The sequence below is a fragment of the Lepus europaeus genome, chromosome 4 (assembly GCF_033115175.1).
Source record: "Lepus europaeus isolate LE1 chromosome 4, mLepTim1.pri, whole genome shotgun sequence".
Lineage (NCBI taxonomy): Eukaryota > Metazoa > Chordata > Mammalia > Lagomorpha > Leporidae > Lepus > Lepus europaeus.
In genome coordinates, this window is record NC_084830.1 from 82521302 (window position 1) to 82536068 (window position 14767).

The 14767-nt window shown below is 45.4% G+C and overlaps 1 pseudogene; it reads right to left on the reverse strand.

The window, feature by feature from the left end:
* Positions 1-2295: 2295 nt before the first annotated feature.
* LOC133758710 (thioredoxin-like protein 4A) lies at positions 2296-2584 on the reverse strand (annotated as a pseudogene).
* Positions 2585-14767: the final 12183 nt, after the last annotated feature.

Consider the following 14767-nt stretch of genomic DNA (forward strand, 5'->3'; position numbering starts at 1 on the left):
ATTGTTTCCTCACCTGCTAAGTGGGCCTCCTACAGGCAGGACTGGCTCTCATTTGCCTATGTGCAGGTTCAAGCACATTGCTTGGCACACACAGGGCCCTCACTGAAGGTCAGCCTTCCCCAACCTGCAGACTTCCAGCAGGCCTGGGAGCGAGCTCCTGGAGAGACATCCGCCACACTCTACGTAGGCAGAAGGAATCTGCACTGCTGCAGACGCTGTTTCTCTTGTACTAAGTCATTCTCCAGGTCCCTCCCAGCCACATGAAACATCCATCACGTTTAAGGTTAACTTTGCTGGAAATGAGTTAGAAAGAGGTTTCAGCTTTTCATGCTCTCTGCTCAGAGGCCATGCCCTACCAAGGGAACTGTGTGCAAGCCTTGGTGCTCCTTGGGCGAGAAGAGACGTTGAGATCATCTAGTGCAACATTTCTGGGGTGTGTAGATGGCTTGTTGGAATGTGCACCCCAAGGGCTCATGCTTTGGGAGCTTGGCTCCAAGGGGGCAATGTCGAGAGGGAGTGGACCTTTAAAAGGTGGAGCCTAGTTGAAAGGTCTCAGTTCATCAGTTCACTGGGGGCACTGACTGAGGAGCCTTTGGGAGGAGACCTTTCAAAGTGCCTCGGGTACTTTGAAAAACAGATTAATACTAATATCCCTCCTTAATAGAGAAGAAAACAGAGTTGTCTGATGTCACGTGGCTTGCAGGCAACTGGAACCCACTCCTACTGGCTTTTAGTCCAATGCTTTCCCATTCTATTATCTAAGCTCGTTCTTTTTTTTAAAAAAAAATTATTTATTTTACTTGAAAGTCAGAGTTACACAGAGAGAGGAGAGGCAGAAAAAGAGAGAGAGGTCTTCCATCTGCTGGTTCACTCCCCAGAAGGCTGCAACGGCCGGAGCTGCGCAGAACCAAAGCCAGGAGCCAGGAGATTCTTCCAGGTCTCCCATGTAGGTGCAGGGCCCAAGGACTTGGGCCATCTTCTACTGCTTTCCCAGGCCATAGCAGAGAGCTGTATAGGAAGTGGAGCAGCCGGGACTTGAACCAGCGCCTATATGGGATGTCGGCACTGCATGTGGTGGCTTTACCCACTATGCCACAGTGCCAGCCCCTAAGCACATTCTTTAACCCAAGGTCTGTACTTGGCCTTGTGAAGCTAGCTCAGTGCACTGCCTCAGTTTACCAAAGTCTAGACTCTCACGTGGGCTGAGCTGTGGGACTCTGCACATAAAGAGTTGTCAGAGGGGTCTCTAAAACTGCCTCTGGCCTCTGAGGATTCTGAGGAGCAGTCAACTCTTGATCTTATTGAGGATGGAGAATTGCTTCTCTCCAGTTGCTTTCAGATTTCTTCTTATCTGGGTCTCAATCATTTGGTGATAATATATCTCCGTGTGGATCTCCTTGAAGTCATTCTCGACGTGTCCATTCGTGTGTATCCTCAGACTCAGGAATTTTCTTAAAATATTTTCTTCCCCTCTATGACTTCTGTAATATATATATTAGTTTGTTCAGTGGTATCTCATACTTCCCTCTTGCTATTTTCATTTCTGTCCTTCTGTTCCTCAGACTGGATGATTTCAATGTTTTATATGTGTGTGTGTGTGTACATACATAATTTTTTTATAATTGGCATTTTCTGTAAATTTTTTTCTATTTATTTATTAGAAAGGCAGAATTAGAGAGAGAGAGAGAGAGAGAGGCAGAGACAGAGAGAGAACTCTTCCACCCACTAGTTCACTCCACAAATGGCTGCAATGGCAGGAGCTGGGCTGACCCAAAGCCAGGAGTCAGGAGCTTCTTCCAGTTCTCCCATGTGGGTGCAGAGGCACAAGCACTTGGGCCATCCTCCACTGTTTTCTCAGGAACAATAGCAGGGAGCTGGGTTGGAAGTGGAATAGCTAGGACTTGAACCGGCTCCCATAGAGGATGCCAGTGCTGCAGGTGGTGGCTTTACTAGCTATGCCACAGTGCCATCCCTGATTTCAATGGCTTAATCATCAAGTTCATTGATCTTATCTTTTCCATGGTCAAATCTGCCATTAAACCCATCCAGTGAATTTTTCATTTCAGTTCTCGCACTTTTCCTCGTACCTGTTTGCTTCCTTTTCCCCAACCACTCCCCTCCACTTCGAGTTCCTGTATTTATTTCCACTGGCTGGGCTGGGGATCCACATTGCAAAGACATCCCTGGCCCTCATTCTTCATGTAGTTTTCCAAAGGTTGGAAACAATCTGAACTATTTCCACATGAAAACTCCCACAGCATCAACAGACAAGACTGTAGAGAGGAGACTGGTTCCTCAACATTGGTATTTAATGGAGTAGTCCTTGAGAGACACAGCCCGGGCCCTTGCAGGCACTGCAATACCTCATCTCTATGATGCTCGTTGTCTCCCGCTTGTCCATGGCCCAGTCGATCTTGTTGTTACTGCCACTGTGCAAGTCGACCACAATGTGTCTGTTCCTAAAGAAAAACATGACAGCCCACAAGTCGTACATCTCATATATCTTGTTGAAGTCAGGCACTTCTGTGATACCCACAAGATAAATAACTGCAAAATTTAAGATCTGTTTCCTAGCTAAGAGCATCTTGCTGAGCTCTGCTTAGCCGTGGACATTCATGGGCCCCCACGTCTCCAGCCACGCTAGCCACAGATGAAGGCAGCAGGACGTGACCCCACCTGATGTAAGTGATGTTGGTGCCATCACTTTCTCTGCTGTGCAGTCCAGGACCTCGTCCTATACGGTTAGGGTTCCAATCTGAAGCAAATGGTGGTGGCCTGGTCCTCCTCTGAGAGGGTAGTCTGGTCTACCTGCTAGTCCCTGTGCAGGTGCGGGAGCATGTGTGACGTGGTGGGCCCAGCAGTACCTGCTGGCTGCACCCTGGCCTCCCATGTGATCTGTTTGCTTCCTTTTTATACTTTCAGTCTCTGCTGATACTCCCAGTTTGCTCCTATTACATTCCTGATTTCCTTCAGTGCTTTGTCCATGGTTTACTCTAGCTCATGTTTAAGGCAGCCTATGTAACATCTCTAATTCCAGTGTCTGAGATGTCTCAAGGATTATCTGTGTCAAAATATTTTCCCCTGTGAATCGGCCATATTTCCCGGTTCTTTGCATATTTTGTATTTTTGTTGTTGTTGAGAACTGAACGTTTTGAGTAGTAAGTATGTCATTATGGTAACTACAGAGATCAAATTCTGTCACACCTCAGGTATTGCCAAATTTTGCTTATTGAGGGCTCAAACCATCTGTTAGTCACTTTTCCAAACTATTTTTATAACACGTGTATTCTTTGTTTTATGTGGCCGCTCAAGTTTCTGTTCTGTTACCTCTGTGGTCAGTCACTGACCTGACAAAGATTCCCATAAATGTCTGCCTTCCCAAGGGCATGAGGAACAAATGAGAAAAAAAGGTACCGTTTTTGTTGCAAAGTTCATGTTTTCCTAAACACGAAAAAAGCATTGTACTGATGTGAGTTCTTGACTTTTTTCTTTTCTTAAAAAAAAATTATTTATTTATTTATTTATTTGGGGACTGGTGCTGTGGTGCAGCAGGTAAAGTCACTGCCTGCAGCCCCGGCATCTCATATGGGAACCAGTTTGAGTACCGGCTGCTCCACTTCCAATCCAGCTCCCTGCTAATGCACCTGGGGAAGTAGCAGAAGATGAACCAAATACTTGGGCCCCTGCACCCACATTGGAGACCCAGAAGAACCTCCTGGTTCCTGGCTTCAAATTGGCTCAGCTTCGGCCACTGCTGCTGTTTGAGGAGTAAACCACCTGATGGAAGGTCTCTCTCTCTCTCTCTCTTTTTCTTTTCTGCCTGTTTGCTCTGCCTTTCAAATATTTATTTTATTTGAAAGGCAGAGTTACAGAGAAAGAGAGAGAAGGAAAGAGAAATCTTCCATCAACTGGTTCACCCTTCAACCCTCCAAATGGCCACAACAGCCTGGGCTGTATCAGGCCAATGCCAAGAGCCACGAGCTTCCTCTGGGTCTTCCATATGGGTGCAGGGGCCCAGGGACTTGAGCCATCTTCCACTGCTTTCCCAGGCACATTAGCAGGGGGCTGGATCTATAGTGGAACAGCTGGGACTCGAACCAGCACCCATGTGGGATGCTGGCACTGCAGGCCGAGGCTTAACCTGCTGCACCACAAGGCTGGCTCTGGTCTTGACTTTTTTCATGGTTTCTTGTGAGAGATTAAGCCATCCAGCAGCTTTCATTTGGATCTTTAAGTCACATGTATACTAAAAACTCTTTTAGGAATTTACATGCTGTAAACTTGATCTAGAAAAAAAAAATAAAAAGTCGAGCTGGAGGTTCAGCATTGAGAGACCAAAGTGATGTCACCAAAGGAGATGTATCTTCCAAGGCAAGAAGGGAGGACAAGTTCTCAGGGCCAAGGAAAGTACCCTCAGGAGGACCACTGAGTCTGAGAGCAGAGAAACCCCTGACCTGCTGAGACTTACTGTAGTCTGCCTTAGCACTTACTGTAGTCTGCCTTAGCACTTACTGTAGTCTGTCTTAGCACTTGACTGCCTGGCAGCCTGTGGCTGCCTCGTTTGGGGTCCTGTTCGGTCACCTAACTTGACTATCATTGAACTTCTGTTGGGACCTATGTACTTTGCAACAGCATAATTAGATCCTTTTTTAAGTATTATCATGAAGCTGAAGAAGTAGGAAGGGGAAAGAGGAAGAAGGAACTGGAAATGGTATGTTAGATTTCCAGGGCTGCCATACCACATGATCACAAATTTGGTGGCTCAAAACAATGAGCATTTATCATCTCCCAGCTCTGGAAACCAGAAGTCCAAAATCAAGGTGTCAAAAAGCCACAGTCTCTCCAAGGGCCCCAAATACCTTCTAGCCTCTTCCAGCTCCTGATGGCTCCAGATACTTCCTATCCTGGAAGCATAACTCCAGTCTCTGTCTCCTGGCCTTCTCCCTCGTCTCTTTCTCAGATCCAATCTCTCAAAAGTCATCAGATTTGGGCTGCACCCTAACACCAGGATAATGGCATCTCAAGATCTTTAATTGCACTCACAAAACCTTACAATAGTCCCTTCTTATCCTTGTGGGATACTTCCCAAGACCCCAGTGGATGCCTGAAACCACAGATAGTATCGAATCCTATACACACTATGGTTCATACACACCTATAATAAGATTTAGTTTAAAATGAGATGCAATGAGAAATGAACAATAAAAAAGTAGGACAGAGCCGGCGCCGCGGCTCACTAGGCTAATCCTCCGCCTTGCGGCGCCGGCACACCGGGTTCTAGTACCGGTCGGGGCACCGATCCTGTCCCGGTTGCCCCTCTTCCAGGCCAGCTCTCTGCTGTGGCCAGGGAGTGCAGTGGAGGATGGCTCAAGTCCTTGGGCCCTGCACCCCATGGGAGACCAGGAGAAGCACCTGGCTCCTGGCTTCGGATCAGCGAGATGCACTGGCTGCAGCGGCCATTGGAGGGTGAACCAACAGCAAAAGGAAGACCTTTCTCTCTGTCTCTCTCTCTCACTATCCACTCTGCCTGTCCAAAAAAAAAAAAAAAAAGTAGGACAAATATAATAATAAATATACTATAATAAAAGCTATGTGAACATGCTCTCTTCCTTTCTCACTCCCTCCTTATCCCTTCCTTCCCCTCTCAAATGATCTCATTGTACTGTGTTCACCCCACTTCTTGTTTAGATCTGGGATGACACGAAGCCTCTGTGGTGAGATGAAGAGAGAACAACACAGGCCTGTGATGCAGCATGAAACTTCCATGGACCTGACGATCCGCTTCAGGTGATCCTGGCCGTCCATCCCCGACAGCGCCAGGCCTACTGAGCTGCAGGATGAGCCACATATCAGATGGGACCAACGGACGGCAATTTAAAACTGATGAACTGTGTATTTCGGGAATTTTCCTTTCAATGTTTTCAGACGCTAATCGATGCTGGATAACTGAAACCAAGGAAAGAAAAACCAAGAGAAAGGGGAAAGACTGTTTCCAAATAAGATCAGATTCACAAGTATTAAGGTATGGTGTAATACAAAACGACATTTGGTCTTTGTCCCTGGTTCCTGACACAGCTCCTAAAGCCCTTGGATTTCTTGAGCTGTCGGAGTCTTTTGTTCTTAATAATGGGTACCTTATGAAGTTTATGAAGTTTATGCTAATGAAATGCTTATGGAGTTTATGCTAATGAGTTGACTTGGGGTGGGTCCCCCAGACAGCCTCAAGATGGACTGGTCACCAGATAGACAGAGGGATTAGAGGCCTGGAATTTCTGGCTTCAGGTACCTCCTCATTAATCCTGGGTTTATTTTGCAGGTCTCTTGGGAGGATGGGCAGGAAGCCTGAATAACCTCATGAGAGTGAAACCTGTGAGCTAACAGCTGGGCTGTGACTGCTGTGAGAGTCCAGGAAGCTCTCAAAGAGCTGGGACCCACATGGAGTTCCCCTACATTACTGGAACATCACTTGCAGCTTCTTGCAATTAAAGAATCAGTGGGGGGCAGCACTGTGGCACAGCAGGTAAAGCTGCCACCCGCAGTGCCAGCATCCCATATGGGCACCAGTTTGAGTCCCAGGTGTTCTGCTTCTGATCCAGCTCTCTGCTATGGCCTGGGAAAAGAAGCAGAAGATGGCCCAAGTCCTTGGGCCCCTGCACCTGTATGGGAGACCTGGAAGAAGCTCCTGGCTCCTGGCTTAGGATCCGTGCAGCTCTGGCAGTTGTGGCCATCTGGGGAGTGAACTAGCAGATGGAAGACCTCACTCAGATTCAAGATTCTCAGAGTGCTGAATGCCAACATTACCTGAGGAGCTTTTATGAAAGCTGATGGTGGGGCCCATCCAGGCCAGTGAAGTCATAGCCTGGACATCAGCATTTCCTCAATGCCCTTCTCACTCCCCAGCTGATTCTGACGGATTGGAGCCACTTGACCCTCTTCTAGCCATAGAATATAGAACATTCTCTCTTCCCAGCATAACCAAATTCTGGAGCATTTCTTAGCAAATGTGGTTGACTGAAGCCAAGAACAAAGTGACCACTGAGACTTAACAGAAGATATCTGAACTTATATCTGCAAAGCCCCTCCCTTCCCAAATCCCTCCTGGTGACTAGGGGAAGGGGAAGTGGTTAGGCAGGGGCGGCCCTTCCTAAGTGGGGAGAAAAGTCTACAACATTAACATAAAATAAGAAAGACAGTATCTGTGGACTAGAAACTGAGGAAGCCTGTGTGATTTGGTGCCAGTGAAAAGAGATGATGGATCAACATGCTGTCAATCATTCTTTAACACTGACAGGAAAGACATGCAAGGAGTTAAGTAGATCTGGAAGAAGATCTGGTAGTTCCTTTTTTCTTTTTAAGATTTTATTTATTTATTTGAGAGGTAGAGTTACAGAGAGAGAGAGGACTTCCATCTACTGTTTCACTCTGCAGATAGCCAAGACAGCCAAAGCTGGGCTGATCTGAAGCCAGGATCCAGGAGCTTCTCCCAGGTCTGCACATGGGTGCAGGGGCCCAAGTACTTGGGCCATCTTCTACTGCTTTCCCAGGCCATAAGCAGAGAGCTGGATCAGAAGAGGAGTAGCTGGGACATAAACCTGCTGGCACCCCAGCCAGAGACCTAGCCCACTACTCCACAGCACGGGCCCTGATCTGGTAGTTCTTCCAGCTTGAGCTGGAAGACAGAGAAGAGGAATGTAGCCCAGCAGTGGGTGGAGAGGGAGGGCCATTTAGCGACTACACTGGTACCTCTCCATCAGAACTAGTGGCTACCCAGGGAGGGACTTAGGGGGACTTAGGGAGTGCCCCCATTGGCATCTCCACACACAAGCTTAAAAATAACTATTTGAGGGCCAAGGTCCTGGTGCAGTGGGTTAAGCTACTGCCTGTGATGCTGGATCCCAAATCAAAATACCAGTTTAAGTCCCAGTTACTCCATTTCTGATCCAGCTCTCTTCAAGCGTGCCTGGGAAAACAGCAGATGGTCCAAGTACTTGAACCTTTGTGGGAGACCCAGATGGAGTTCCTGACTCCTGGATTTTGCCTGGTCCAGTCCCAACCATCTTGGCCAATTGGGAAGTGAATCAGCAGATGGATGGAAGATTCTCTTTCTCTCTCTCTCTCTCACTGTGCCTTTCCCATAAATGAAATGAATCTTTTAAAAAAAAATAACTTTGAAAAAGCAGTGAATTCCTGAGGACAGCTGCCTTCCAACCAACTTCTCCCAGCTGAATATGTCCCTAAGCCTGGAAAATCAAAATGCCAAATAAATAAAAGCTGAAAAATTCCCCTTGAGGTCTAAGTGAACAGGAAACAACACAATTGCTGGCAAAACCATCTCAAATCTCCAAACTGAATAAATACAGATCTCCTTCTGAAGGAAAAAGCAAATCAGAAAAAAACAAATAATAACCATAGAACATACGAAATGATTTAACACCCAATGGGAAAGAAAACACTTTGGAAACTCCAGGCAAATGTTCATCTGTGAAATAAACATTCCCAAACATTGGGGCTCAGTCTAATATAGTCTTTAATTTGGATTTTGCATAATGTTGAAAGGACATTACAGAGAATAGCCACAGAAGGAAAACCATCAATACATATCCCTACCAAATGAAAATCATGCTCACTAATATTTTTAAAATTAGCTTTCATCCAGGCAGTGTGGAGATCAAATTATTTGAAGATGACGATCTCTCAAGCCACATGCTCATTTGCAATATGACCTTCCTCTCCCCTCAGAGGGAGGAATGTACTTCATCATACCTTGAATCTGGGGGAGGATAGGGGACTGTGACTTCTCTGACAATAGAATATGCTGGAAGCAACACTGGCAGCCCTAAGCGTAGCCCTCAACTGTCTGATACTGGCAGTTTTTTCTTCCTGCTCACTGGAAGTCAGAAGCCATGTAGAATATGACCACACCATGCCACCATGCCAGCCACACATAGACCCTAAAGGGTGAGATATAATGGAGAGAGAGACAGACAAAAAGACACAGATAAGACAGGGAGAGACACAGAGACCCAGGAGCACCAGCCATGGGTGGCAAAGCTGGCACAGAAGTGGACCCTCCATTGCAGCTGTACCAGCTGAGGCCGTGTGATCAGACACAGCACCAGCCAAGCTTGCCAAGTTCCTGACTTTGAAAGCCATGCACAAAATCAATGGTTGTTTCAAGCCACATGTTTGGGGGAACTTTGTCGTACAGATGTATATCCCTGATAGAGGCAGCCAATGGTAGGCTGAGTGTCTTACAAAAACAGAGAAGCCAGGTGAACATCCACATACAGAATCTCTTCCCAGCTTAATTCCCAGGATGCTGGCAGTTGGGATGTTATCCTCTCACCCATGAGAAATCTGACCAGCACTGGGGTAAAGACCTAAAGCAGTCCTCTTGTGGACTATCACAACCGTTCTGCTGAGAAGCTCAATCCCACTACAGGGTCTAGCTGCCCTGCAGCTCAACACGTGAAACAGTCCCGGATTCCTACTCATCTGAGGAAGACTTGGGCATGAAAGGAAGAGGACAAATGCAGGGAAGAAAGAGGTTTTGGAAGAGAGACTATGCAGAGAAAAACAAATCAGAATGATCACTTCTGTTCTTGGAGCCAGAGATACAGAAAACACCACACCTGTAAAACAAGATCAGGATGCTATTAAAAAGAAACCAGAGTCAGAGAACCAAAAAGAAAATTTGGAAATTAAAAATATAATCATATAAATGAATAACCTGTCAGAAGATTCGGAGGATACATTGAGGAAACATTTTAGAAAAAAAGAGCAAAAGACAAAGATATAGAGATAAAAAGCAGACCTTAAGAGAACCATCACAAACAACTATCTCCAAATGCTAAAGAGTTCCAGAAAATGAAGCTTAAGAATCACCAAAAACATCACTCAAGGAAATTTCCCAGGAGTGAAGGCCATGACCTACACCAAGTCCCCTCACCATGACACTCCAGTGCATTGTGTGAGAAGAACAAGGTTCTACCAGGACAGAGAACAAGAGGGAGGAAGGGAAGGAAGGAGGCAGGGGATGGGTTGCAAGAGAAAGGTCGTGCACAAAGATTAAGAAATCGAATGACTCAGAGCTTCTCACCAGCAACACGGGGAGCCAGAAGACAATGGTGCAATGCCCTCTGAATTCTGAAAACTTATTTCCATACTGGACTCACCTCTCCAGACAAACTATGCATCAAGGTTGTGTATAAAATTTTCAGTCATATGACATTGCAAAAAATAAACCTCCCACACACTTTTCTTAGGAAACTCCTGGAGAGTGTGTTTCAAAAAACAAAAGAATTAACCAAGAAGGGGGAAGATATGAGATCCAGGAAATGGGCTCCCACAGAGTAGAACAATAATAAAGGGGATTCCCAAGATGTTAAGATCCCAAGGAGGGATCTTAAGAATGACAGCAGCCAAACCAGATGAGAGCCAATCAGAGGGCAAAAGAGACAGAAGGGCTGACAGGAACACACATTTCAAGAGATCCAAAACACTGGCATGAATGATAAATGCCTGAAAAACAAATAAACAAACAAACAAAACAACTAGAATCCACAGCATCCTTACCCAGTAGAAACATAATGTGAGTCCCATGTATCATTCTAAATGTTTTATAATCCTATTTTTTAAAAAGTTCAAGTTTACTGTAATATCATATTGAACCCAATATATCCAAAAATTATTTCAACATAAAATCAGTGTAAAAACTACTCACACTTCATGTTATTTTTATTGATAAATCTTTGAGAACAGTATGAATTTTTCATTTAAGTCCATGAAAATTTCTCAGAAATACTTGATTTCAGCTGTCTTTACTTTCCATTGCATTGCAGTTGAGAAGGGACAAGGGTAAGGGCACAGTAGGTTAAGCTGCTGCTTGGAATGTCCGCGTGTCCTATTGGAATGTCTGATTCAAGGCCCAGCTACTCTACTCTTCAGATCCAGCTCCCTGCTAGTGCACCTGGGAGGCAGCATGCTAGAGACCCAGATGGAGTTCTGGGCCCCTGCCTTCTCTGTGTCTCAGTCCTGGCTATTGTAGGCATTTGGAGAGTCATTTAACAGATGAAGGGTACAAGGGGCAGCGCTGTGGCATAGTAAGGTAAGCCTCCACCTGCAGCGCCAGCATCCCACATGGGCTCTGGTACAAGCCCTGGCTGCTCCACTTCCGATCCAGCTCCCTGCTAATGCACCTGAGAAAGCAGTGGAGAATAGCCCAAGTGTTTGGGACCCTGCACTCATGTGGGTGACGCAGAAAAAGCTCCTGGTTCCCCACTTTGGGTCAGCCCAGCTCTGGTCATTGCAGCCATTTGAAGAGTAAGCCAGTGGATAGAAAACCTCTATCTCTTCCACTCTCTGTCTGTAAGCCTGACTCTAAAATAAACAAATCAATCTTTTTAAAAATTCAGCAGATGAAGAAAGATGTCTCTCTGTCTCTCCCTCTCTGTCATACTACCTTTCAAAAAAAAAAATAAGTAGATTTAAAAAAAAAAAAAAAAGAGATACACACAGCTAAAGGAGTTCCAGACATACTTATACAGTATTTTTCCAAAAGACATGGTTATATATTTAGTGTAAAAGAGTTAAAATTAAATATTAAAAATGAATTCAACAGTTGCACTCTCCTCATTTCAGATGCCCAGTAGCCATGTGGCTATTGCCTTGTGCAGCATAGATCCAGAGAGATCAAAAAGTTACTCAGAAAAGGAAAATTAATCATAGTTACTGCATGGCTCAGCTGCAAATAACATACTCTGAATATTGATCTCACCAAAATTACAGTACAAACTACATTGGAAAGATGGGGGATGGGAAATGTTCATTGTCAAGGGAGGAAGTGAAAAGAAAATTAATTAAATGCTCTTCCATTATACAAAGTCCATGGATAATGCTTAAAACCAAAAAAGAAAAGAGAAAGTTACAATGTCACCCCATTAAGTAGAAATGTAGAAGTCAATACAAAAAGATCTATCAATATAGCTCCAAGAAAGTGTCTATTAGCAGGAAGAAGTGGAGTGGAAGGAGGCACCATATTCATACATGTATGATGTTCAGTTTTAAAAAGATCTTTAAAATGATCACTGGGAGATCTGTCCTGCAGTGTGTGCAGAATGCTTTTTCTCATTTTTGTTAAGATTTATTTATTTATTTATTCATTTACTTGAAACTCAGAGTTACAGAGAGAGAAGGAGAGACAGAGAGACTCGCTGGTTCACTCCTCAGATGGCCACAATGGCCAGGGCTGGACCAGGCTCAACCCAGGAGCCAGGAGTTTCATCCAGGCCTCCCACGTGGGTGGCTGGGGCCCAAGCACTTGGGCTATCTTCCACTGCTTTTCCCAGATGCATTAGCAGGGAGCTGGATTTAAAGTGGAGTAGCTGGAACACAAACCAGTGCCTATAATGGATGCTGGCATGGCAGGTGGTACTTAAAGCTATGCCACAACACTGGCTCCCAACAACCTCTTATTATTATTTTGGCTCGTGTGGCTCATGTGGTGTGTCTTCCACAGGTTGGGCCTTAATTATAAACTGTTTTGAATTTCATGCTTGATTTCCCGTGTAACCTCCAAGGTGCATAAGAACAAGGATGACGTCATATGCTCTTGGAATCTTCCATCACCTGGAGCCCAGAACTAAATTCACCATATAGGTCTAAAAATCATTTGATGATTGATTGTTAATAGTGATATTATATAGAACTTATTATCACAGAAATTACGGTATTTTATAGGTGGGCATATAGATAAGAAAGAGAGAGAATATTCATACACAGGGACTCAAGTGCAAAGCTTGTTTCTTTGGTTCATAGCACACTGTCATAATTAATCATCTCAGATTTCTCTTCATCTTTAATTTTATCCAAATTTTCCTCCCTCTGTCCTTGATAACCGTGATCTGTCCCCTTTCTCTTTCCCCATCCAGTAGACAATCATCTAGTGTCTTAGGAATTAGCCCCTTGGAAATGCAAAATTCATTATTGTTTGAATGTGTATGCTTTTCTTAACATTATTTAAGTGATCTATGCTAAAGAGATTGTTCTATTTGCTACATTCCCATTCAACACTCTCTCTAAAAAACTGTGTCCATTCTATGCGGCATGGGATTCCACCATAAGCTCCTGCCATATTTTAACCATGCCCCAAATGACAGCTCCTATGTTGCCTCCAACTCCCTGGAACCGAAAACAATACTGTAAGGGGTGTCTATTTCCATGTGGACCTGCGCAAGTTTCTCAGGCATCTATTGGGATGCTGTGTCACTCCATCCACAGGCCTTTCATTGGCTTCCACTTTTGAATTGTTCCCCAGGATGGAGCCACCCGCCTCCATCTACCAGCTGTCTATGAGATTTCACTGCCATGTAATTCAAAAATTGCTGTGACAGAAACAGCTCTGGGAGCACAACTGAGCACAACAAGAAGGTAAGTCTTGGGATGCTTGTCATTTCCATAGGAAGGAGGAGGCAGAGAGACTGAGGCTGCTGTTTGAGGGCCCATTTCCCTGAGACACAGGGCTTTCACGGGGGTAGAAGTAGGCTCTATAAGAGCCACTTCTGGGGCCGGTGCTGTGACTTAGTGGGTTATTTGCAGCGCCAGCAGCCAATATGGGTGCCCGGTTTGAATTCTGGCTGCTCCACTTCTGATCCAGCTCCCTGCTAATAAGCCCCAGGGAAAGCAGCTGAAGATGACCCAAGTGCTTGGGCCCCTGCACACACAAAGGAGACCCAGATGAAGATACTGGCTCCTGGCTTCGGCCTGGTCCAGCCCTGGCCATTGCGGTCATTTGGGGAGTGAACCAGAGGATGGATGATCTTTCTCTGTCTGTCCCTCTCTCTGTGTGACTCTTTCAAATAAATGGATAAATCTAAAAAAAAAAAAAAAAAAAAAAAAAAAAAGGAAAAAAAAGAAGCCAATGCCTCTGACTCCTACACTAGGTAGGGGACAGCTTATTTGGTTTGTTTCTTTTGTTTTAGATTTTTATTTATTTGACAGATAGAGTTAGACAGTGAGAGAGGGAGACAGACAGAGAGAAAGGTCTTCCTTCCGTTGGTTCACTCCCCAAATGGCCGCTAAGGCTGGAGCTATGCCAATCTGAAGACAGGAGCCAGATGCTTCCTCCTGGTCTCCCATGTGGGTGCAGGGCCCAAGCACTTGGGCCATCCTCCACTGCCTTTCCAGGCCACAGCAGAGAGCTGGACTGGAAGAGGAGCAACCGGGACTAGAACCCAGCGCCCATATGGGATGCCGGCGCAGCAGGTGGAGGACTAACCAAGTGAGCCATGGCACCGGCCCCAGGGGACAGCTTATTTGGATGGCAGTTTGCACTCATGTCTTCAAAGGTCCTCTGCCTTGGGAGAAGAAAGAGGGAAAGAGAAACAAGAAAGTATTAATTGAACAGGTGACTAGCCAGCTGTGAAGATTCCAAAATCTCCTATCAGAGTACCTGGGCTCAGTCACTAGCTGACTCAATACACCAGTTTCCTGCTAATGCAGACCATGGGAGGCAGCCATGCTGACTCACATAATCAAGTCCCTGCCAGGGAGACTAGAATTGTGTTCCCAGCTCCTGGCTCTGGCCCCAACCCTGCCCTGACCTTGGGGGCATTTGGAGAATGAACCAGCAGATGGGAACTTTTTCTCAATCTCTTCTCTTGCTCTTTCTCATTCTCTTTCTCTCTTTCTTTTTGTCTCTCTCTTTCCTTCCTTACCTCCCTCAAAAAAAATTTGGTAAACAAATGGGTTAATGAAGAGTGTGTGAGGG